The sequence below is a fragment of the Lemur catta genome, chromosome 3, assembly GCF_020740605.2.
Source record: "Lemur catta isolate mLemCat1 chromosome 3, mLemCat1.pri, whole genome shotgun sequence".
NCBI lineage: Eukaryota > Metazoa > Chordata > Mammalia > Primates > Lemuridae > Lemur > Lemur catta.
In genome coordinates, this window is record NC_059130.1 from 31,507,204 (window position 1) to 31,530,779 (window position 23,576).

At 39.2% G+C, this 23,576-nt stretch overlaps 2 pseudogenes; both read right to left on the reverse strand.

The window, feature by feature from the left end:
- Window positions 1-4,696: 4,696 nt before the first annotated feature.
- On the reverse strand, window positions 4,697-6,666 carry LOC123634801 (annotated as a pseudogene).
- A 14,569-nt stretch (window positions 6,667-21,235) lies between these two features.
- Window positions 21,236-22,790, reverse strand: LOC123635151 (annotated as a pseudogene).
- Between the last annotated feature and the right edge of the window lie 786 nt (window positions 22,791-23,576).

The window sequence follows — 23,576 nt, forward strand, 5'->3', positions numbered from 1 at the left end:
ATTCAAATCTGACTTCTAGCATTGCCACTTTTTTATACTTTCATTTTTGTTGCCCAATTTCCACTTTCTATTATCCATCCATGTAAGATGTCACATGTAATTATTACAGGGATACAAGGAGACAACACAACTGGATGCTATGCTGTCTTTGCACAGAAAAGATTAACAGCCACTGACAACCTTTCGAATACTTGATGTAATTGTTCACTGATTATGATGTGCATTTGTATTTTCATGGTGATTTACAGACTGAAAAGCTAGTAGAAGTTTGTATTTCATGAAATTACTAGCAGTGAAGATACTGTGGCAACTGAAATTTGTGCCATGTTGTGGGGGGATTTGTTATATTTAACTGAACCATGATAATTGAGATTTGTGAATATTGAAACTGTGTGAAGAAAAGACTCTCTACATAAGAAAAAGATGATTACATTGACTGTAGACCCCCCAGAAATCAGTTTTGTGTTTGCTTCTGCTGAGTGACATAGTGCCATTACCAGCTTGGTACTTCTTTTTATTGCTGGTTTTTTTGGATTGGGCACTTTAAAACAAGTAGAATATTTTTTCACTCTACATTCACATGAGGGCAATCCTGTGATTAAAATGTTTTGTAAGAACAATTACAAAATTCTACCCAGAGCCTAAGGTGACCCCAAGATTCCTTGTTGTCTTTTGGTTCAATTGGATGGGTTTTTTCCTAGACCAATTTTATCAAAGGTGTGGTGGAAGTTTTCCCTTTCAACTTGCACCTTTATTAGGTGGTCTCAAGACTACCTTATTACCCATGTGGATACTGTAGTCAAAGTCCTTGGGAAGTCTCAGTGACAATGTCCTTGGAAGCTCAAATGTCAGCTTCTGTTTCCCTCTCTAAGTTTTAATTTTTACTTCTTGAATATTTCTTTATCTTGTGAGTTCAATGTATGCATGTATAAATAATTTTTAAAATATTATTTTAAAAATACTAATTTTGAGAATATTACCCATTATATCCATATATTTTATAGTTTTATTTTTTCCTGTTCTTCTATCTTGTAATAAAAATATCTTGCCCGTAGTTCATATGTTTACACACAAAAATCTAACGATCAAGTAATAATGTAATGCTTTAGGTCTCAAATGAGGACAAGGAAACAGAGAAGAGAAAGAAAAGCCTATGGAAAGAAAATGAACAGGAGCACAGGCCAAGTCAGAGGATGTTAATGTTGAAATTGAATTAAAGAATATCAAGTTCTTCCAATCCCATCATTTTACATTGGGGGATTAATGCCTCTAGGAAGTAGTTCATCCAGGAATTTATCCTAGCTCTCAGGCTGAAATCTTTTTGTTGTTTTAGATGGGAAAGGGAGGAGGACACATGTTAGAAACAGGAACTGCTACTGGAGGCCAGAAAGGGGGAGAGTCACTTGAATCAGAGCTTAAGGGTAAATGAAAGTCCTGTAAGTGGCATGTGGTTCTGGGATGCCGTGGGCTTTCTCTAACTGCAGAATGGAAGCAGTGAGGTTTCTGCTGGTGGGAAAGGGGATGACAGAGCAGAGTGTGAAACTCTGTGGGGTGGGGATATGTTGTATGAGTTCTGGGGAGAGTGGTCTGTATAGGGGGGAGTGGCCAGATAAAAGCCCAGGCAAATGTGGACATAAGGATGTCTGTGGCCTGTGCCCTGACAGGGTAAGGAGAGGGAACTTGGGAAAGTCTGGTTATAGAGGAAGAGCATGGGGCTCCCCCAGGATAGCTGAGACCCCCTGCTCAGATTCTAATCATAGTGTGTCACACTCATCTCAGATAACTTTTTAAGGATTTTGTGTGTCCGAATACTCTAACTAACCCCTTTCTTTTCTCTCCACTGAATTTTATATAAATTTCAGATTGTAATATTGATATTTAGAAGTATTCAGTAGTATAAAGAGTTCCTTTTATTATTTTTGAGATGGGATCTTGCTATTTTGCCCAGGCTTGTCTCAAATTGGCCTCAACTGATCCTCCCGCCTTGGCCACCCAAAGTGGTGGGATTATAGGGGTAAGCCACCACATTTGGCCACAGTTTCACTTCTTACACTCCCTTCTTTCTCCCTTTTTGGTGTTTGATATGCACAAATCTTTGCGTATAACATTGGCACACTTAAGAGTTTGGATTATTTTTTTTATGCAAGCAATTGAAGTATTTTAAGCATGACATTGACATGCTCATGTTTTCATTCCTTGTAGCAACTCTAAGGCAGAGAGATGCATAGAAATGGATTGTAACATACAGGCAGGGATTGTGACCATGATCTATGTCACACATGATGAAATAAGGACTGTGTCATTGAGGTCAGAGAGGAAAAGCCAGATTATGGAAATTAAAGACAGAAATGACGTGGTGACTGTGGTACCAAAAGAGAGGAAGTTTGCAAAGAATGTAGATTTCTAGGTTTCTGTTTAGATGAACAGTCTGCTGCCCGTTATTTAAAAATACCCTTAGGTATTGTTTGCTTCTTTTCTGTTACTGTTCTCAGAATCCTGTGTTTTGACCTTTGAGAGTTAAAAAGGATGTCTTGGGGTAGTTCTATTTGGAATGAATCTGATTGATGTCCTTTGACCCTCCTTTACTATTATGCATGTCTTTCTCCAGTATAGAGAATTTTCTGTTATCTTTCCATAAATTTTCTACCTCTTTGTCTTCTCTGTCCCCTCTGGAATGCCAATGACCAAAATATTTACTTTTTTGATAGTATTCCATAGATCCTGTAAGCCTTTTTTATACCTTTTTATTCTTTTTCTCCTTTGGCTCTGTATTTTCAAATAGTGTATCTTTGATCTCACTGATTCTTTCTTCTATTTGATCAAGTCTACTATTGATGTTGTCTATTGCATTTTTTACTTCATTCATTGTATTTTTTATTTCTAGAATTTTTGTGTGATTTTGAAAATTATTTCAATGTTTTTTGAAATTCTGTCATAACTTTCTGAATTGTTTCTCTGCGTTTTATTGAAGTTCACTGAGCTTATTTAACACAGCTATTTGGGAATCCTTGTCTGAGAGAGCATATATCTCCATCACTGTAGAGCCATTATTTGTGTCTTTTCTTGTCTTTTGGTGAGGTCATAATTCCCTGATTATTTTTAATGCTTGTGGAGTATATTAATGTCTCTGCATTGAAGAGTTAGGTATTTATTCCAGACTTCATAGTCTGGCCTATTTTTCTTCATTTGGCCTGTCTCAAATTTAAGCAGACTGAATGTTGTTCGAGTCCATGACTGTTGCAGCCACTTCAGCACTAGAGGGAACCCTAAGCTCAGGTTTGCTGTGAGTCTCATGAGGGCTGCAAGCTTGTCAGGGGGCCTCAGCCTGGATAGGCCTGGGGAATACCTAAGGAGGATACCCAGGCTGTGTGAGAAAGCTGACAGGGACCTAAGACTGGAGTCCTGCCCCACCGACACAGACTTGTTTATATTTCTTAGCAGATCTCTGGACTTTTGGGACCACTGCCCAACTGCACTGAGAGGAGCTGTTTCTGCCAAGTGGTGACAGGCGGCAGGCATTTTTCTCTAATCCCCACTTCGTTTCCCTCCCTGGGTGTCAAGACATCTGTCACCCGTGGTGGGCTTAGCTGCCCTGGGCCGGACTCTAGCTTCCCCGTGCAGGGATGTTTCTCGAACCGGCTGCCAGCCTCTGGCAGGGGAATATCAGAGCCCGCCGCGCCTTCCTGCACCTGTAGATCGGTGATGGGCACCAGGGCCACTCCTGGCCTCCTCCCGGAGGGTTGGCGCGCCTGGAATGGAGGAAACAGGTGCTCCCTCCCCACCCTTCCCCCTCGCCGGGCCAGTGGCAGGCCACACTCCTCGGTCCCCTTTCCCACGGGGTCCACCTCCACCTCCAGGGATGCGGTCCCACAGTGCGCTTTGCACCAGTGGAGACCAGCAGTGGACGCAGAACTGATGTGGGCCGGCTGTATCGTGACTATCCCACTCACCGCCAGTAGGGGTCTTTCTCTTATTCCATTAACTTTATCCCAGATCTTTAACCTCGATTAGGTCATTAAATATAGTGCCCCAACTTGAATGAAACAAGGGAATCGAACATTTTCTACCCAATAACCCAACACATATGGGATCTTGTCCCATTTACCTGACTTTTGACAAAATAATTTCAGTTATGAAACAATACAATTTAGATTGCATTTTAACAACACCTCTTTCCACGCTCCAGCACATACATTGGAATACGATAAAACCATTTTCCTTAGACGTAGGTTCACAGCTATAAGTTAAGCATTCAGCTAAAATTTTTCCCAAGGGACTTTTAGAGGGAACTTTTCTATGTTACAACAAAACTTTACAAACACAGACAATTCCGAGAATCCCGAACACAAAATGCCACTGCCGAACAAATGGGAACCACAAATGAGAACCAAATTCTCAATTGAGAATCAGCATCTCCCAATCCAAGGGGACAAAGGAGAAACAAATTCTCTCAGACAAGAGAAACAACTTCTCCCAATTTTTTCTGGTTCCCTGGGAACAGCAAATGAGCTCAATCCAAACCAGGTTCCCAAGCCCCAGTAACGTGCTACATTTCCACCCACAAACAGCACCTCTAAACCAACAGGGAGGTCTGCAAATCCCCCCAAGTGGGTGGAAACAGGATCTCGGCATCCTGGAGGACTTTACTTACAAATGGCTGTGGCTGTCAAGACACTTCCCAAATCTGTTTCTGTCCCTACAAATCATAGGTCAGGTTGGTTGGGGCTGCGTCCACTGGGAAAGAAAGAAATGGAGCTTCTTAGAGCTAATCACACCCCAGCATGTGCATAGAAATACCTTACTTTCTTACACAAAAGGGTGATGCTCCCACCCTTGCCTTGACGTGGAGTTGCTCCCAGCCCCTTCTAGCAGTAGCAGGGTGCCATTCTACCTGGAAGCCATGGCCCAAACAAGGGATGCCAAATTTGTTATTGAAAGCTCTGCCACTTGTCCACAAGGCTGAGTCAAGGTAAGGACAAGTGGTTTGAGGAAGAAGGAAAGAAACGTTTTTGTTACTTTTCCAGCAAAGAAGGAGGATGGAGACTCCTGTCCGAAATGCCATTGTCCTCACTTCCTACTCATGAGCTTAGAGGATGTGGTGGGAAGTGAAATAGAGAGCAGGACTAACCTTGCCTTTGAAGGTCTGCCTTCCCTTCATCGAGGATGCCCAAGAGATATCAGGGGCACGTCTTGAAGAGGAGCTTCTTGACAATATCAATGACATATTGATATTTCATGATGCTTCTGCAGAATTGTTGTGTCCTCCTCCCATCCCTTGGGGAGGGCACAAATGCATCATTCTTGAAGCTCAGGAAATCCAATCCTCCTAAAGCTCCCCTCAAGAAGCTTACTATGGAACCTCCAGCATGTAGCTCACAGCCTGCTATGCCCTGGATCTCAAAGGGGTCTCAGTTAAAGGAAAACATAGAAGAAGCTATTAAACACAAATAAGAAAGAAAGGCATGAGAAAAGGAGCTATAATTTTAGATTTTGGGGGTTAAAGTTTTGGATGTGAAATGATGAACCAAACCCCAATTACAGTATGTAGAGATTTTCAGAAGAAGAGCATTGGGAAAGCTGTGCATGTCATGAAGGGGGGATATGATAAAAGTGGGGTAGCTGGGAGGCAGAGTGTGATGCAGTCCAAAGAGCAGCATTTCAGCACCAGCCAGAGGACCACAGCAAGAGGGTATGCAGAGAGGAGATGACTGAAGAGACAGATCAGAGGAGGAAGCCACACTGTAGGTCACTCAGTCACTCAGGGCAGAAGTAAGGGCCTTTGAGGAGCAAAGTCCACATAAGACAAAGCAGGAGTTGGTTACCAACAGGAAGCCATAATCTCTCAGAGAAGAGTCAGAAACAGCCAGAATCGAGAATACGGTGGGGAGGTGTGGAGTCAGCGAGATACTGCTCTAGAAGAGTGTGTGCATGCACTTGGGTAAAGCAGAAAGGAAGGGAGAAAGATCAGTGGGATTAGCAGCTTGCAAAAAGAGAGAGAAGAATGTCCTTGGGAATCTTTGCAGTTCAGGGGACTGGACTCACATTCCAGCTGGAATTCACTGGCATACCCCTGTATTTCTTGAGTAAATAGAAAAAAGTAGACTTGGAATAGCTCCTCCAGCTCAGCAACCTCCTCATCACTGATGTAGGCCTTGGACCAGGGCTTCAGGAGTATTGCAGTGCCTGAGTCACCGTCCCAGTCATGAGTCTGCAAATCATCCAACCAGCCTGAACCTTGATTGTGTGCCCAGGTGGTGTTGGCAAAGGACGAGATCTGGATGACATGGAAAGAGTTTGGTCCCTGGAAGGCTGTGAAGAGTGAAAGAACAAGACTGTGAAGAGAAAGGGAGAAGTAGGAGGGAGTGAGAGAGAATGGAAATGGAAAACACCGAGAGAACAAGACCCTTGATTCTGAAGAATGCATAAAGCCTGACACATTTGGTTGCCCCAGTGTCTCAGGCTCCAGCTTCAGTACCCAAAAAGGCAGAAGAGGGCTGGAGACACCAGGGCTCAGACTTTTCATGTCCAAGTGCACCTGGGTGAGTGCAGCATGCCTTACCCAAGACCCCTGCACCAGTGCTGGGAGCTGCCAGAGTGAATCTTACCATCCTCACTGTCACCATCTGCGAAGAGAACTGCTAACAGTTGAAATGGTAGAAGCATCATTTACTGGGAAATGAAACTTCTGACTAGCAGAGCTGGTGTTTGATCTTTGATTTTAGGAAACTTTTTTTCTCAGTAGGTGTAATGACTTTCTGTCTTCCAACTCACAAATGTCTTCCTCATCCAAATTGGATTTCAGGTAAAAAATGTGCTGCCCATAGCCCTGAGCCTTATACCCTGCCTCTCACTCCCCCTCCAGCCCTGACTTCTAGACTTTGTCTTACCTCCCTGACCTCCAGCTGCTGTCTGAGTCCTCCACTTCTTTCAGACCACCTTGGAAAAACTCCCACGTGATTCTGAAAGGTCTTTTCACCTTCCTTGGCCCTTATTCCCACATCTGTAAAGTAAGAGGTTGATATTGAACAATCACTTACCTTCCAGTCTGCTTTAACCTAGAAGGAACATTTTGGTTTCTCCACTGAAGTCAGTCTTCCTTCCTCCCTGCTGCCCTGTCTTCTCTGGCCCTCTGTCATTGCTCCTTCCTAATGTTCTCAATGTCTCTTCTTTCTTATCTCACCCTCCTTTCCCGATGTCTTTTACTCTACATTCTAATTTGGCTCTGTGTGTGTGTGTGTGTGTGTGTGTGTGTGTGTGTGTGTGTGTTGATATTCACTAACATGAAGGAAGGCATTTAAAATGCCATGTGTAACCTTGGAACTACAGACCTAAATCCCAGAATCATATATAATAAATGCTGCTATTTATAATCCACACAAAATTATGTTATACTATAGCAATTACTGAGGGGCAAATGGCATTTGCTATTGGTATATGATTTTTTCTTTAGTAGCTCTTGACTTTTGGAGTTTTGATCAACAAATATTTATGAAATAAGCAGAACTTTAGGAGCTGTTCTGTATGTACCTCTAGACTTAGTCAAACATAACTTTTTGGATAAGTTTCTATAAGCATTAGAGCCTTATTCTCTTTTTGCAGTGTCTCACAAGCTCTGTCTACAGTTATACCTTCCTATCACCACGTAAGGCATTAATAAGAGAGCAAAGAGGCTGTCATTTTTTATACCAAAAATTCAGAGATGTTTGTTATAAGATGTCATCTCCTATCTTCTCTTTATATGTCACAAATTTTGACAATATGTTTAGAATCCACAGACTGAAAAATTTGGACTTTAACCAATATGTTGTTTTAAGGATGATTTTTAAATTTTCTCCAATTAGGAAAAAATTACAGACTATGAATGATCATGCATAGATCTACATATCATACAGAAATGTGGTGGCAAATAATTTCAAATGTATGGGTGTGTCACCAACTGATTCTATTATTTAGATGAGAAAATTAAAAATGAGTAATGTGTCATTCTCTGTTCCTGGAAAGAAATGGTTCACAATATTAATAAGAGTAACCTGCATCCAAAATTATTGCCTAATTGGAAAGTCCAGAATAGCTCTCCAAATTTCTAAGTATTTATCTCTTATCAATATTCCCAGACTCCAAGACATGATAGAAGCTAATCCACTCTTTGGGTACCAGCCATAGACAATAGCAGAGACTTAACATTAGCTGTCACTGACATGAACATTATTTTTTTTTCTTCATAAGCCTTTTATTTTGATAGAACACCAAATACAGAATTCAGGGAAAGCTGGTAGGCAACTGGGTCATTTTCCATTAAAATGAGTGCGTTCTTGTAATACTTCCAACGTGGAATTGACGTAAACTAAGTCTTCAATGTTCCTTATCTTTAAAAGTAATCCAAAGGAGTTACCAGGGCACAAAAGACTATCACAACACTGGCCCCACACTCACCAAATTTTTAAACAAGTTAAGCCTAAAATATGACAACAGTAATTCAGTCAAATTTCTTTCACCAGAAGAGAATACTTAGTGTTACCAAAGACAATGTTAGAAACTGAGTTGTGCCTGAGGGAAGGAAGACGGATGGACACATCTTGGTTTCAGCTTTAATAGCATGTCAGTAAGTCTGTGCCAAATATGTGCAGAATGCCAACCTAAATGACAAACAGAAAGAGCTCTGTAGAAGAAAAATATATTTATTTGTGGATAGAGCATTGCAGTGGAAATACAGGTGATGTAATAAACTATATGTACGTATTCAGGGAGGTAAAAGGAAGATACATTTTTAAAGAAAAAAATGATTACAAAATTGTTTTGAAATAATTATCCATGGTCACAAAGATTAATAGCAAGATGTCTTTGCAGAAGTACTTTTTGTGTAAGGTTGTGATGGTCTTTTATCAGGGGTTTGCCACACCCCTGATATAACCAGGTTTGCAGGCAGTGTTCTCTGCAAGAGATGGGAGAGACAAAGCCACAGACACAAAAAAGTAAGGTGAAAGGGTGTGGGGAGATCAGGCGACCACCGGCATTCCTGTGAGTCAGGTGGTACTGACTGAAATCTAGCACCCGTTTTTATTCTCTTTTCCATGTTATAGATATAATGATTTCATGTGCAAGACTCATGGGTTACAATGTGTAGAAGTTTCAAGTCTCCCCTAATAGTCACAAGATGTCTTAGCTAATTACTCTTTTATCTATAGAAGCAGGAACACATAGCTCGTTACTAAGCACAACTACACCTTAAGGTATGTACAGGTAGTATCTCTGAACTGAGCAGCTGTGGCCCCTTCAGTTGAAAAACAAAGAGATTAGTACTTCTTATTGGGAGGTTAGCTTCCCATTAACTGAAGCATTCTACTGAGAAAGGGAGGGAAGGAACTCAACCTGGTGCTTTTTAAGAGTTGGAGCCCGGTGTCCCTTCTCCCAGGCTGACATTTTGGAGTCTTTCTTTACAGCCATGGGTGGCTTTCATGTCAAGCTGCTTCATGGCTTTTTAGGCATGAGGCCTCTCAGGGTTTAAGGTGGGAGTCTGCTTTGCTGTATCCCCAGATTGCTGGAATTGCTCCTCAAGACATAGACTTTTTCAGATATTGATTGTATAATCCTACTTATTCGTGGGATCTTAAAAAAGAGTTAAATATGCAGAGATAGAGAATAGAACAGTGATTACTGGGAGTGGGAATGGGGTGGTGGTGGAGGAAATGGTGAGATGTGGGTTAAAGAATACAAAGTAGCAGATAAAGTAGTCTCCCCTTATCCATAGTGGATATCTTCTAAGACCCCCAGTGGATGCCTAAAACCTGGAATAATACTGAATCTAATTGCTGCCAATGGGGACACGTTTCTGTTCCTGTCATTTGCCCACAAATTTAATGCCTTTTTAAATTTTAGCTGAGTGCTTATCATGTACTCTGGTCATAACTTTTGCAGTTTGTGGTGGGACAGCAAAACTAGCAAACATTTTATTTTCCTTCTTCACAATATCATGGATAGAAGTTTTGTTCTTACTGTAGATCTTAGCAACCTCAGTGTACAATTTTTTTTCTTTCCTTACGTTGAGAACTTTCACCTTTTCACTTAAAGGAAGAACTTTATGGCTTCTCTTTGGCGTATCTGAATCACTAGTATCATGAGTCTTGTGGTTTTGGGCCGTTATTAAGTAAAATAGGAGTTACTTGAACACAAGTACCATGAGACCATTACAGTTGATCTGACCACAGAGCTAGCTACTAAGTGACTAATGGGTACGTAGTGTATACAGTGTTGATAGGCTGGACCAAGGTGTGATTCACATCTCAGTCAGGATTAAGTGAACTGACTTATAAGATTTCACCATGATATGGAGAAGGAAAGGAAACGGGGATAGTAAGGGATAAATAAATAAATCAAACAGTTTACAAAAGAAGCCTGCTCAGACCTAATGATATCCATCAGCTCAAAATGGAAGAGAATGGTTAGCTAAACAATCTGCACTTAATATTCCATAGACAGAAGACAATACTACAAAACAAAAATTGGAAAATTACACTGTATAGAAGAAAAAGACAGAATTGGGATTAATGGGTTGTACCATTGGTGCCTTCTGAGGGAAAAATCACAAAAATCCACAATACAGTATAAAATATTTATATAAGTAGAGAATCAACATATCTGTGACATCAAAACTCTGGTTGAAAATGTTGTTTTCTTTTTGCAGTGTTATCAAAAACTGCACATTGAGATAAATTTTATATTGTACCACTATGTGGCAGTAGAGATTAAAATGAATTTTCAACCTCCTTGTTATTACTTATAAGTTGATGTTTTAAGGCTCCCAAATCTTTCAGCAGCTCAGAGCCCATGCTTAAATTCAGAATAACTTGTCAGCTCTAAAAATAATTAAAAATTACTTACCAGAAAACCCTGGCATGATGGCTCACTAGAGACATTGATCACCAGATCATCTCAGACAGAAGAGAAACTTTCAGGTGAGAAAGCCTAGCCCAGGTGGAATACGGAGGGAAGAGTGCCAGAACCTACCAGAGATCCCGTAGGAAGAAGTTGCAGAGCAGAAGAAGAAGGAGCAAAGCTTTGGCAGAAATCAAACCCCCAGGAAAATTTGGAGTCCCACCGAAAGTGTAGGTGGGGGTGTTTATTTGTCTTTCCCTCACACCTGTGGCAGACAGCCAGGTCCTGAATTGTTGGAGAGTCCCTCTACCCTCGTGAGTCCAAGTGCTGCTACCAGCAGTGAACTGAGAACTTCTTAAGAACAGATTGCTGGGCTGCCAGCCTGCACAGGGCTGCTTCCCTCCACCACAGACCCAAGGTGAGGCAGCAGGCATCATACTGAAGGTGCACCAATTGTAGGCCTCTTTCCTGCCCAGGGAGCCTCAGCCCTTCTGTGTCCTTCTCACTGGACCCCACAGAAATACTGTGCAGTACCCACATGGACTGTGACAACCACAAAGTTCCAGGGGGACACAAGAAAGCTCTGGGATTTTCCTGCCCCTAGGGGACAGGAAAGTGCTGTGAGCCACAATGCTTTCTGGGCCAAAGAAAACAGAGCATGTGCTCTCCTCCACCTGAGAGCCCCTTGCTCATGATCCAAAGTTGTCTGGCCCCTCCCAGTGGAAATGTAGGTGCAGAACAGAGTCCATAGGGCAGCATAGTGTTCCTGCCTCAGGCTAGTCCGAAGCTGGAAGTACTGTGCCCACTGCACCTGGGTTTTGCATAGAGAGTGCAGCTTATTTCCTTCCCTTCACAGAGAGACAGTGTTTTTTGCAGGTGTTCTGACCAGGGAATCTCAGCTCTTGGGTTTCCACATCACTAGATCCACAGCTAACATTCCCCAGCAGACACTGGAACTGCAGTAGCCTCAGAAGGCTGATGGGTCCTAGGGGAACTGTGCAATTCCCAGAGCTTGGACAATCACGGCAGGCCACTTCCAAGGGAGAGGCGAGTACAGTAAGCCAGGGGGCCCTTTAGGGACAAAGCAGACCAGAGAGCTAGCTCTCCTCCATTCAGAGTCTTGTCTTCTTCCTCCCCTCCCCAACGCACTGCTGCCAGCACAGCCACACCTGTTTTTGTGTGGGACAGGAGCCCAAACTAGGGCACTGGGAGTGGCTATACCCCCAATGACATGGCCACCACACCCAGAGTTCTATGGAGAGTATGGCTTATGCCTTTTCCTATGAAAAGCCATGGCTTCCTGTAGTGGAGTACAGGCAAGCCGAAAGCTGCCCATTTCAGGATTTTTGGTCAGAATCAGTTTGGGCAGAAACCTGTGCATCAGGCCCTTTCTGAAGCCTGTGGCTACATTATGTCCTGGATGAAAAAGACAGTGTCTATCTGAACTGAAAGTTGTCTGAACTGAAATTCAGGAGTTTCAGGGCAGTAGTGTGATGGGGAGAGAGAGAGTTGTGTCTGCCTACCTGGGCTGAGAGCTGGTTCACTCCCTGTCTCTGTCCCCTAATTCCTGACAGATAATGTGGGGAAATTCAACACAAGCTCCTTGACTACCCTCACCAGGATGGTACTTCCACCTATCATTGGGATGTATGATGGAGCTTGGCAGCTCAGCTTTGCCTGTACCCCACCCCTCCCCACCATGGGTCAGCAGGGAACTAGGACAGCAGTATTTCACAGGCTACATGACCACTAGACCAACTGAGTCCAAGCTCACGTCCACTACCGGTTCAGCCAGCTCTTACACAAGTGCCACCTACTGGCCTGGTGGTTGAACTACAGCCTAGTACTTTTTCTACCATAGATGGCATCTGAGAATGGCATTGCTCACTTCACAAAGACTATCAATAACCAAGGAATATAGACAAAGCCTTGGGTCCTGGAAAGTATCACAAGTGAAAGCTAAACAAACAAGCATGATATACAATTCAAACACACTATTCGGTGGGGATAAAAAAGAATAAATAAAAAAAAATAATGAAAAACTTTAAAAGTTTTATCCAAATGAAAGTGTAGTCAAAAATAAGAAGGAACAGTTTTCTCAGTGGAGAAGTAACCAGGGTCCAAATAATAAAGGACATGAATGAAAAATTTACTAAATAGATAGATATATTTAAAATAATCAAACAGAACTTCTGGAAATAAAAGACATATTAATACATTTATAAAATTCAGTTGAAAGCTCAAACGGCAGAATATACCAAGCTGAAAAAAAGATTTCAGGACTTGAAGGGAAGTTTTTTGGATTAACTCTGTCAGACAGAATCACAGAAAAAAGAATTAAAAGAAAGGAACACAATATTTGAGAATCATCTGATTATGTAAAACACCCAAGCCAAAAAATAATAGGTATTCTTGAGGGAGAAGAAGAAAAAGCAAGAGGTATGGACAACCTATTTAAGGGAATAATTGAGGAGACCTTCCCTGGTCTTGCTAGAGATTGAGACATCCAGACACAAGAAGCTCAAAGAACACCTGGGTGATTCATTGTAAAACAGACATCAGGAAGGCATATCTTCATTGTGCCAATGTGAAGGAAAGCCAATGTCAAGGAAGGAATTCCAATGGCAAAGAGACAAAAATGTCAAATAACTTATAAAGGAGAACTTATCAGACTAACAGGAGATTTCCCAGCAGAATCTTGGTAAGGCACAAGGGATTTGGGTCCAATCTTTAGTCTTCTTAAACAGAAAAATTTTAGCCAAGAATTTTGTATCCTGGAAAACTAAGTTTCATAAATGAAGGAGAAATAAAGCCTTTCCTAGATAAGCAAACACTGAGGGAATTTGTTACCAGTAGACTTTCCCTTTAAGAAATACTTGAAGCAGTCCTAAATATCAAAATAAAAGACTCATATTCAACAGTATAAAAACACTCAAAAGTATAAAACTCACAGGGCTTATAAAACAGCAACACAATGGACAATACAAAGCAATTAAGCAAAACCCAACAAAATGACTGGAATAATACCTCACACATGAATAAAATAACTTTAAATACAAATGACCTAAATACCCCACTTAAAAAATACAGATTGACAGAATGGATGAAAAAAACTGGTAGGATGTGAAGTGCGTATACAGGGGTAGAAAAAATTCTCAGAGAGTGATTAGGATATATAAAGGTAAAAGTTTATTTATTTTTCTGAGAAAGAAATAAAGAAAGAAAGAGAAGGAAAGACGGAAGGATGGAAGGAAAGAAGGAAAGAAGGAAGGAAGGAAGGAAAGAAGGAAGGAAGGAAGGAAGAGAAATGAGAGAGAGAGAAAGAGAGAGAGAGGCTATGACACACAGAGGCAGAAAAGAAATGTCTGGCTGCAAGGAAAGTTGCTTGGTGCTTTTAAAAAGTAGAAATGGCTTTTTTTCTCTTCCTCAGGGGCCTGATAACAAAAGCAGCTGTGCAGCTGCTGTGTTGGCTTTTTCTGTTTCTTAAATAGCAGATTGATAGCAGAAATTAGTTTCTTCTTTCTTCTTGATAGCAGGAGGTATCTAGTACTGTCTCTTCTTGAGGAAGCAGGGGAAGTTCACACTCCTACTGTCTGCTCAGGAACATTTTCAAGGTTGAGAAAGAACTCAGAGATAACAAGTTAGGCCACATGTGTTTCAATTAAACAAAGTGTAGTTGTGTTGTGAGTTTATTTCTCCTACTTTCTGTTGATAGTTTGCTTCATTCTGTTAGATAGGATATTAGTAAGACCACCTTTCAAAAACATAACCCAAATATCTGCTGCTTTAAAGAGATCCACTTAATTCATAAAGATTCATCTGGACATATGGTAAAGATGTTGAAAAAAAATTTCCAGGCAGATGGTAAGCAAAAGTGAGGACCAGTAGCTATTCTTATATCAAATAAACCAGACTTTAAATCAACAGCTGTAAAAAGAGACAAAGAAGGTCAGTATATAATGGTAAAAGGAACAATCCAACAAGAAGATATAACCATCATAACTACATATTCCCCTCACTCTGAAGTTCCCAGATTCATAAAACAAATGTTACTAGACACAAGAAAAGAGATAGACAGCCAAACTCATGGGGACTTCAACACTCCACGAGAAACATTAGACAGGTCATTGAGGCAGAAAGTCAACAAAGAAACACTCGACTTAAAACTGGATCCTAGGACAAATGGATGTAAAAGATATTTACAGAGCATTCTATCCCAAATCTGCAGAATACACATTCTTCTCATCAGCACATGGAACAATCACTATGATAGAACATATGATAATCCCCAAAATAAGTCTCAGTGAATTAAAAAAATAAAAACTCATATCAAGTGTCTTCTCAGACCATAGTGGAATAAACCTAGACATCAATTTCAAGAGTAAATCTCAAAAGTATACAAATACTTGGAAATTACACAACCTGTTCCTGAATATTTGGGTGAATGATGAAATCAAGATAGAAATTTAAAAAATTTTGAAACTAATGACAGCAGTGACACAAATTATCAAAATCTGTGCCATACAGCAAAAGCAGTGCTAAGATAAAAGTTTATGATGCTAACTGCCTACCTCAAAAAGACACAAAGTTTACAAATTGACAACCTAACCTCTTACCTCAAGGAGTTAGAAAAATAAGAACAAATCAAAATCAAAGCTAGTAGAAGAAAATAAATAACAAACATAACAAAGATCAGAGCAGAACTAAATAAAATTGAAATAAAAATAAATTCAAACAAAAAGTAATTTTAAAACACCAGTAACCAATTTTTTAAATTTTGTTTTTATTTCAGCTTATTACGGGGGTACAAAAGTTCAGGCTATATATATTGTCCATGTCCTTTTAAATTAATTTCTAGTTTTACTAAATCTTGTTCAGAAAATATAGGTATTATTTTAGAACACTTTTGGAAAAATTTTTTAATTAAGATTTTCTTTGTGGCTTAATTTGTGTTTTGTTTTAAAAGTCCCATGTATATATGAAAAAAATGTGTGTTCTCTGTTTGGTAGGCAGGTTCAAAAATATATCATCTGAGCTTTTTAATTGTAATAAATAAATTGTCTGCATCCTTACTCCTGTTTTCTACTTCACTTGTTTGAGAGGAGTGAGTGGAAATTTTTCACATTATAGCAAAATTCCATTTCATCCTTGAATTTGTAATGGTATTTTGTTCTATGCATTTAAAAACTATTAGGTTCAGAAGTGTTCTTAAGAATTCATGATGGATTGTATCTTTTATCATTATAAAATGTTTCTCTTTATCCTGTTTAATGATGTCTACTGTGATTCTATTTTGTCTAGTATTGATATTGAGATTCTTGATGTTCTTTTTATTGGCATTTTCCTGTTATATCTTGATAATTGCTTTATTCATTTATGGCCAAAGTAATCAATTTCATCAGGAATACTTGAATTTATTTTTGTTGTAAAATAGTCATACAATTACAGAATTACGTAAAGGAAAAAAAATCAATTCAAGTATCATTAAAACAAAAAGTTGGAGGCTAGCTGTGGTGGTTCCTGCATGTAATCCCAGTTTTTATGGGGGCTCAGGCAGGAAGATTGCTTGAGGCCAGGAGTTTGAGACCAGCCTGGGCAACATATTGAGATCCCCCATCTCTGAAAAAAAAAAAAAAAAAAAAAAAAAAAAAAACTGGCCACATGAAGATGCATGCCTATAGTCCCAGCTACTTGGGAGGCTGAGGTGGACAGATGACTAGAGTCTAGGTGTTTGAGATTGCAGTGAGCCATGATCATGCCACTGCATTGCAGCCTGGATGACAGAGCAAGACCTTGTCTCAAAATGAAAAAGTTGATTTTTTGAAAAGATAAACAAAACTAATAGAACACTAGCTAGATTAACCAAAAATAGAAGAGAGAGGATTTGAATGAACTCAATCAGAAATGAAAAAGGAGCCATTCCAACTGATACCATAAAAATATAAAAGATCATCTGACACTACTATGAACACCTTTATATACATGAAGTAGAAATCTAGGGGAAGTGAACAAATTCCAACGTAAAACATACAATCTCTCACATTTTAACCAAGAAGAAATGAAAATCCTGAACAGATTAAATAAGAATTAGTGAGATTGAATCAGTTATAAAAATCTCCCGGGGGTGGGGGAAAGGCTGAGAAGCAGATGATTCACAGCTAAATTCTACCAGATGTTCAAAGAAGAACTGATACTAATTCTACTAAAAATATTCCAAAAGATCAAGAAGGAGGGAATTCCCCCTAACTTCTTCTATGAAACCAGCATCTCCCTGATACTAAAGCCAGGAAAGGTCCCAACAAAAAAGAATACTACAGACCAATGTCCCTCATGAACTTAAATGCAAAAATCCTCAGCAAAATACAAGAATTGAACCCAGAAGTGCATCAGATAAATAATGCCCCACAATCAAGGTGATTTCATCCCAGGGATGCAAAGATGGTTCAACATATGCAAATCAATAAATGTGACTCACTACATAAACAGAATTAAAAACAAAAAACTAATGATCATTCCAATAGATGAAGAAAAAGCATTTGATAAAATCTAACATCCCTTCATGGTAAAACCCCTCAGAAAGCTAGGCATAGAAGGAACATATCTCAAAATAATAAAAACCATATATGACAAACCCATAGCCAACCTCATACTGAATGGGGAGAAGTCAATAGCATTCCCTTTTAGGACTGGAAAAAGACAAGGGCACCTACTTTCATTTAACATGGTACTGGAGGTTCTTGCTAAAGGAATCAGGCAAGAGAAATAACAGGCTTCTCAATTGAAAAAGAGGAAGCCAAAGTATTTCTGTCTGTAGGTGATATGATCTTATGCCTAGATAACTCTAAAGCTTCCTCCAAAAGACTCCCAAAATTAATAAATGAATTCAGTAAAGTATCAGGATACAAAATCATCATACAGAAATCAGTAGCAATGCCATACACCAATAATGACCAAACTGAGAATCAAGTCTAGATCTTAATCTCATTTACAAGAGCTGCAAAAAATAAAAATAATAATACCTATCAATATACTTAACGAAGGAAGCGAAAGATCTCTACAAGGGCAATTGCAATATACTGATATAAGAAATCATAGGTGACATAAATACATGGAAAAATATTCCATGTTTTTGGATTAGAAGAATCAATATTGTGAAAATGAGCATACTGCCCAAAGCAATCCACAGATTTAATGCAATCCCTATTAAAATATCAATGTCAATTTTCACAGAATTAGAAAAGGAATATAAAGTTTTTATAGTGTCAAAAAAAGAGCCTGAATAGCCAAAGCAATCATAAGCAAAAAGCACAAGTCAGGAGGAATCACATTATGAGACTTGACTTTATACTGCAAGGATATAGTATCCAAAACAGCATGGTACATGTATAACAGTAAACATATATGTTAATAGAATAGAATAGAGAACCCAAAAATAAAACGATATACCTATAACCAACTGATCTTCAACAAAGCAGACAGAAACATACACTGGGGAAAGAACACCCTGTTGAATAAATGGTGCTGTGAAAATTGGAAAGCCATATGGAGAAGAATTATACCTATCTTTCAATTTGTACAAAAATTAACTCAAGATTGATCAAAGACTTAAATGTAACACCTGAAACTATAAAACTGTGGAAGAAAACCTAGGAAAACTTTATTGGTCATTGGCCTGGGGCCTAGGTAAAGAATTCATGAATAAGACCATAAAAGCAAACCAACAAAAACAAAAATAAGCAAGTGAGATTAAATTAAGCCACAAAGCTTCTGCACAGCAAAAGAAACAGTTCAGTAAATAGACAACCTAGAGAGTGGGAAAAAATGTTCACAAACTATACATTTGACAAAGGACTAATAAATATCCAGAATCTACAAGTAACTCAAACAAAGCAGCAAGCAAAAAACAAATAACTGCATTAAAAACTGAGCAAAAGGCATGAATAAATATGTTTCTAAAAGAAGATACACAAATGGCCAAAAAAAGTACAAAAAATTCTCAACATCACTAATCATCAGGGAAATGCCAATTAAAGCCACAATGAGATACTACCTTACCCCTGTCAGAATGACCATTATTAAAAAGTCCAAAAACAATAGATGTTGGCACAGAAGCAGTGAAAAGGGAATGCTTACACGCTGTTGGTGGGAACGTCAATTAGTACTAGCTCTATGAAAAACAGTATGGATTCCTCAATGACCCAAGGGTACACCCACCATTTGATCCAGGAATCCCACTCTTGGTGATCTGTCCAAAGGAAATGAAGTCATTATATCTAAGATACACCTGCAGTCATATGTTTATTGCAGCACAATTCACAATTGTAAGGATATGGAACCAACCTAAGTGCCCATCAACTGATGAGTGGATAAAGAAAATGTCATGTATATATAGCATGAAATAGTACTTACACATAGAAAAGAAGGAAATAATGTTTTTTTCAGTAACTTGGATTAAACCAGAGGCCATTGTCCTAAGTGAAGTAGTGCAGAGATGAAAAACCAAATGCCCCATGTTCTCACTTGTAAGCGGGAACTATGCTATCGGCATGCAGGGGCATGCTGAGTGGTATAAGGGACATTGGAGACTCAGAAGTGGGAGAGCGTCGAAATGGGATGAGGGAAGCAAAATTCTTACGGGTGCAGTGTACACTCTTCTGGTGATGGGTACTATAAAACCCAGACACCAGCACTATACAACTCATCCATGTAACCAAAAACCATTTGTACTCCTAAAACTATCAAAATTAAAAAGGAATTATGATAAAGTCTCTCAAAAATTACTTAGAAAAGCAAGCACATAACATTAAAAATATATCAATAATAACATAAGAATAGAGTCCAGGGAAATATATGGCCAATAAAATAAGATGAAGACAAGAATGGAGTAAATTTTTTTAAAACATGCCATGTTACACTCCTTATACACTGGTTATTAGAGGACCATAGCATGAATAAAATAAAGTCAGTTACATATTCACGATGTCTACAATGTACAGACCATCAGTTGTTCAGGAGAATATAGCTATTCCTGGTCCTAAAGCCATACAGAAATATCTCCCATCAGTTCCTATAGCAGAGAAAGTATTTGATGTTGTGAATAATGTTCTCAGGAAAGTTCTTTCAGTAAATGTTATGAGGTCCATATGTTTGTTTTGATTAAATCTCTTATGGTATGATGGTTATGTCAGCTTATGGTAAAAATTGGAAATATTATCTCAACACAACACAACAGGATATGGTATAGGGGTACAGCTTTCTTATATTGTGGCAAACTCAAAGGTAGATTTTATGTTTCCTATAAAAATGAATAGACTCTAAATACAATTAGAATTTTTTTCTTTCATTTTTTTAAATACATTTGGACCTTTAAGAAACAGATACCATCAGATATACCACTATTCAGTAAAAATCTATGCTAGTTTTTTGGGAAGCACACATGTCACAAACTATCTTGCTTCTTTCTAATCTCAGAGACTTTACTGAGAGTTTATCAAAAAGGTAGGCTCGGATCTATGGAATTCTGAGCCTTGAGGTTTTGAATGTTTTGATTATTATAAAACAATTTCAAGTGGATGAACTTAATTCCCACCTGTTTTTCTTCTGGAATGGGGTAATCATTTTGAAGTTATCTAGTCCATTACAAGAATATTCAATTCCTTGAGCTTTGTCTTTGGACAGCCTGGTAAAAAACTAATTTTTTTTCTTGTACAATAAGGATGAATTGACCAGAACATACCCAGTATTAATTACAACAAAAAGCAGCAGATAATGTATATGTTCTGTGTTCATTTTAATGACTGCTCATAAGTTAGGAATTAATTATGGAGACTATTTCTGGATCAATACAATCCAAGTGTAGTAGTTGCAGGCTGCACTCAACTCCTTAACATGAGTCTTGATACCTGACATTGATTAAAAGTAAAAAAGGGTAAGTGAACAAGCCACCCTTTGCAGAAGTAAACAAGAGAGGAGACTTTCAGGAAGCTGTTGATAGGGACTGGGAAGGTTTAAACCTATGGTTCTGGTAAGCACCCAAGTGAGCTGTAGGATGGCATTTGTAAGAGTAGATTCTGCAGCTTCAAAGGATAATTCTCTAAAAGAGGTGGGTATTTTCTCAATTAATCTGAATTCTGAGGCTTTTAGCAGTTGAGGGTTAGAAGCAAGATCCAAAGAAAAACCCATCCTCACAACGTTTAAGAAAGGTGACTGTGACATTAAACTCATGATGCTAAATGGTCCAAAAGCCTTTGGTAGTGTGATATGGACAAGAAAAAAATTAATATGCAGACCACATAACACCATTAAAACCAAAAAACATTTTTTAATTTAAAAAAGTATTTAGAACACATAAGCAAGGCATCATCTATTCTTTTTTCTCATCTTCTGGTGTGGGATGTGTTGGTAGGTCCTGCACTGTGGCACTGTTGCTCTCTGAGCCCGTGTTGCCATGACTGGTTCCTTCCTCTGCCATGCTGTGGATCCCTCCTCCTCCTTCGCTCCTTCTCCTCAGCAGTTGATATGCTTCTTCACCATTCTGCTGGCTTTCTGTTGTTTCTTCAAGGTGTGTCTCCTCTGTCTCCACTGGAATGTTCTTGTTGTCTTTCTTTTCCTCAGCTTTATTTGCCGGTTGGTCTTCCTAGGGAACAATGCTGCTCTGACTGCGCTCTGCTTGCTCTGTGTCCTCGTTTTCCCTTTCCTCCCGCCTGTTGTGGGCCTGCTCCTCTGCCTGTGCAATCTGAGTGGCAATTTTCTCCATATCTACTTCTACCTTGAGACTGCACAACCTTTTAAGTTCATTGTTAAATGAATCTGTGCTTTCCAGGAATTTCCTCTTCTTTTCCGGATGTCATTCCTCTACTTGAAGAAGTTCAGCCTCTAGTGTATGTTGATGAACCATTAAAGATTGGACCTGTCGTTTGAGGACCTGCATTCTAGCTGTTGTGACAACTGACTGACGTCTGGCACCACACTCTCACTAAGGATTTCACTGATGAGGCGGTGGTTTCTCTGGAAATGGGAGGTGGCTGTAGGCTTCATTGAAAAGCCATCATCATGGGACATTGTTATTTCATTCGTATATGTTTGTTTCCTCAGCTTGACTGTAAATCCTGTGATGGTGAAGAATGTGTCTTCTGTCCCCTTGGTATTTCTTCATTGTGTTTAATGTATATTGGTGACTCACTGACATGAAGCAATGAAGTGTTAGCAAGGTTTTTGTAAAGTGTACAATGACATAAAATTAAAATGGAACTTAAACATAAGGTGGCTTGGAAATAAGAGAGAATATGAGTCTGAAAATTACAGGTTAATCGTTTAACATGATGCAGGTGTAGAATGACTTAGAAGACTTAATAATAATCTTTATTTTCAAAAAAAAAAAAAAAAAAAAAGAAAAGCCATCATCTTAATCATCTGGATCTGCAGTAGGCTGAATGCTCATATACAGTTCTCCTTTCTTCATGCAAGACCGTCTCTTTCGACTTTGTTCCTCTAAAGCAGCTTCTGAACGATTTTTTGCATTTATGTAAGCAAGGTACGCAAGGGAATTATGATAGGCCTCCATAGATTCATTGCACTCTATCTTTTCTGCTTCGTTTTTCTTGAAATATTCTTCTTTCTCTTCATCAGTGAGATCTCACCACATGCCACCAATAATCTTGCCAATCACCCACAACTTTAGGTCAGGGTTAGAAGTCTTTACTTGGTCCCAGACCTTTCTGCTGTACCTCATGTAGGGCACTAGTGGCTTATCTGGTGGCTTTGGGGTTTTGGAATCCTGATACAAGAGGGTGCCGTGACCCAGCTGTTGGTGCCTGGGTTCCCTCCCAGCTGGTAGTTGCAGGTGAGATGACTGTATGGATTGTATCCCACAGACCCTGGTGTGCTGGGCATTTGTGTTGCAGGAGCTGGGGTGAGAAGTGGACCATAAGATGGTCTTTTTTGACATTTTGGAAGGTTAAGTAAGTTCTCAGTTTCTTAAGAAAGAATCTGAGACACCCGGGCCAGAAAAAGCGCCCACAGCTCTGGCTTTGCTTCCCTTTTAAAATTAGAATTAAATATTCCATCAATATCAATTAAATACTAAACTAATTTAATTCATTTTTGAGTAGTAGCAACTTTGGATCACATATTCTAACATATACCTTATGTAAAACTATTTTATATTATCTGTTAAATGTAGAGCAGCAAATTTCATAATGAGTGGACCTATGGGTGGAATTGGCAGTTGGACATTTCTTGTGGCTTTTGGAGATCTACTCAAGGACTAGCACCCATAGGGAGCACCAAGATTCTTCTTGAGATATAATTTTGTTTTTTTTCTAATGAAAAGGCACTGGTTGATCTAACTCTAACTACCCCCATCCTAATGCACAACCAATTCTATTTCAGAGAGATTGCCAGATACTACTTTAGACAGGAAAGTATTTAAAACAGGTGTGAATCTTAATATGGGTATAAAATTTTCTGAGAAAAGGATTGTGGGTCCTTTAGCTATTATTTACAGATTGCCCATTCAAGTAAAACTGGTTATTGACTGTACGCTTATGTTCCTAAATGGATAGATGGCTTAACAAGTGGGGTTATATGGCAGAGACCACCGGGTGTCTCCCAGAATCTGCTTTTCATCTTCTCTAGAATAAACCTAACCCCAATTATTAGCAGTGTAGAATAAAAGCTACCTCTCTTAGATACTCCTTGAGCTG